The sequence below is a fragment of the Pygoscelis adeliae genome, unplaced genomic scaffold (genome assembly GCF_000699105.1).
Source record: "Pygoscelis adeliae isolate BGI_AS28 unplaced genomic scaffold, ASM69910v1 Scaffold103, whole genome shotgun sequence".
In the NCBI taxonomy this organism is placed as follows: domain Eukaryota; kingdom Metazoa; phylum Chordata; class Aves; order Sphenisciformes; family Spheniscidae; genus Pygoscelis; species Pygoscelis adeliae.
The window spans coordinates 5,128,470-5,130,939 of record NW_008824723.1 but is presented as its reverse complement, the minus strand read 5'-3'; the positions used below and the strand labels follow the sequence as shown (position 1 = coordinate 5,130,939).

Here is a 2,470-nt window from a genome sequence, read left to right as displayed (position 1 = left end):
ATTGGACCAGGCTGCCCAGGGAAGTGGTTGAGTCACCATCCCTGGAGGTATTTAAAAGATGGGTAGATGAGGCGCTTAGGGACATGGTTTAGTGGGCATGGTGTTGTTGGGTTGACGGTTGGACTCGATGACCTTAGAGGTCTCTTCCAACCTTAGTGATTCTATGATTCTATGATTCTATTATCAAAATAAAATTATTTGCAACTAGATAAATGGCGTAGCACATTCCTTAGGTAACTGAAATGTTAAAAATGCTATTAACCTAAAAATAGTCTCCTATAATATGCTTCTTGCAATACTATCCTGAAAAGATCTCTCTCTTCTCAGTAACAGAACAGAAAGCTAACTGGATTCAGTAAGTGTTTTTCACTTGCTTTAGAGAGTTTCTGATCAGGTTACTAAACCTTTCACCATTCATCTTCCGGCCTGTTCATAATTCCCTAGCCTTTAAAATGAAAAACAAAACCTCTTTCCTTGCCTTTCCAATGATCTTGCTATGCCACAGATGTTGGAGATGGTAAATTCCACAAGAAGTAAAAGAAAGCAAATAGTTTTCAGCTTTTCTGGAAACATTTTTCTTAAATGTACTATTTACTGCACAGCAAATCACTGCAGAATGGGCGTCTTTCTAAGGCAGTGTCTACCAACATTTTGTGGAAGGTCACCAAAACAAACCGAAGGACACAACATTCTGTGAAATGATATAGTGACACTTTTAAAGTGTAGTGTTTATACTGTAATAATCATCTGTACAAAGATTTTGCATGAGTAAGGAGTTGATAGTGACTACGTTGTACATGCTGCATTTTCTGGGAAAAATATTTGTGACTATATAAATATAATGCTTTTCAAACTTTGAACCTCTATGCTCTGGCAGTGTCATCTTTGCAGATGATGCAGGAAAAATAAAAACTGAGATTTTCTTTAACAGACTGACCAAAATTGGAATATTAAATCAGTGATTTTGTAAAATGTACTCAGTAGATTACATCAGTAGCATTTTAATTAGTGTCTGAGAAACAGCATCAAAAAACAGTGTTATTAGCAAGCAGTTTTTATTTACGGTTCTGAGATTCTGTGTCATGTTTTAAAACTTCACTTTCCTTAGTTTAGTGAATCAGAGGGCAGAATATGGACTTTTTGATTAATTCTTTATTATATAAGCAGCCACAAATGAATACTGCCAGCTTTTTATTGCCTAGGCCTTCAAAAGCATTTAGAAACTTAAAGATCAATGAGAGTTAGGTTCCTTAATTAATTTAAAAATAGGAGTGGTATATATTATGCATGTCACTGCAAAGGTTATTTGATAGAATTTCATTATGTAATTCTCACTTATCTAGGTATGGTAAATGCAGTAATATTTCATTACTGTCAAAGGTGTGTGGAGACATACAGCTGTGGAACCCTAGAAATCTATTCATCCTTTAGAATAAATGTGTTTCAGGGAAATTCTGTTACTCAGTGGAATTCCTGTTGTAGAAGAAGAAAGCCACTGGAGGAAAAAAATGTGGACTGTAAAGATGACTCAGCTTAAAAATATTATTTTCACATATTCATTCTGTTTTCTCAAATATATTCCAGATTCTATTTAACACATCCACTTCTAGAATTCTCTGATAATGATCTTAAAAGAGGTCTCCTTTCTGTTTTCTGATTAATGCAAATATTAGCAATAGTTTCATAGAATCACTTTCAGAAAGCTTCATTATATTAATTTAGTCTGTCTTCCTGTATATCACAGGCTTTAAATTTCATACAGTTATCTTTCTACTGAGCCCAAAGTTTTATATTTGACCACAGTTGAAGCTATGGCAGTTCTGTTTTCTAGAACAGTTATCCTCACTTGATCAACATCATTAAGAGATGGAAAGTCAACTACCGTCTTGATGAAGGTCACATACCATTGTTGCATATGGAGTTGTGTTTCTGAAACAAGAAAAATTAGAGTATCACTTAAAATTTTTCTTGAACAGAGGTAGGAGGGCATATTTTGAGCAAAAGAGCTTTTAAGTTAAACAATATTTGATAATTGATAATAGTCGTTTTAGTAGGCAAATCCTATCCCTTCCCTAAGTTCCAGGATTGCTTCTTGTCAAGGAAGCCTTTTCTGTTGGTTGCAGAATCAGCAAATTTCCTCACCATCCTTGATTATGTGCTCTGAGGGCAAAGTAAGGAACATTAGTCTCAAGGGGATCAAAGAAATAAATTATTGTTAAAAGAACACGACACTAGAAAGCCTCCTGAGAAGAGAGGGAAGGTCCAAAGAAACAGACTTTTCTTCACCAGAGTATATACAGAATCAGAGGGGATCAGCCCCTTCACAATGAATTTCAGAAACGAATGACAGAAGCTACAAGCTCTGTCTTATTTCTCTCAGATTTTAGAACAGAGACTTTAAGTTTACTGGGCATCTGGAACAGACTCCTTTCAAATGCTTAAGGTGTCCTTCCCTCATGATGTTGCTAAG

At 35.3% G+C, this 2,470-nt stretch overlaps 1 protein-coding gene across 1 annotated transcript in view; it reads left to right on the top strand.

Moving 5' to 3' along the window:
* The window catches only part of LRRC6 (leucine rich repeat containing 6), a 44,137-nt gene that overhangs the window by 30,741 nt on the left and 10,926 nt on the right, over positions 1 to 2,470 (top strand). The gene's annotated exons all lie outside the window — the stretch shown is intronic.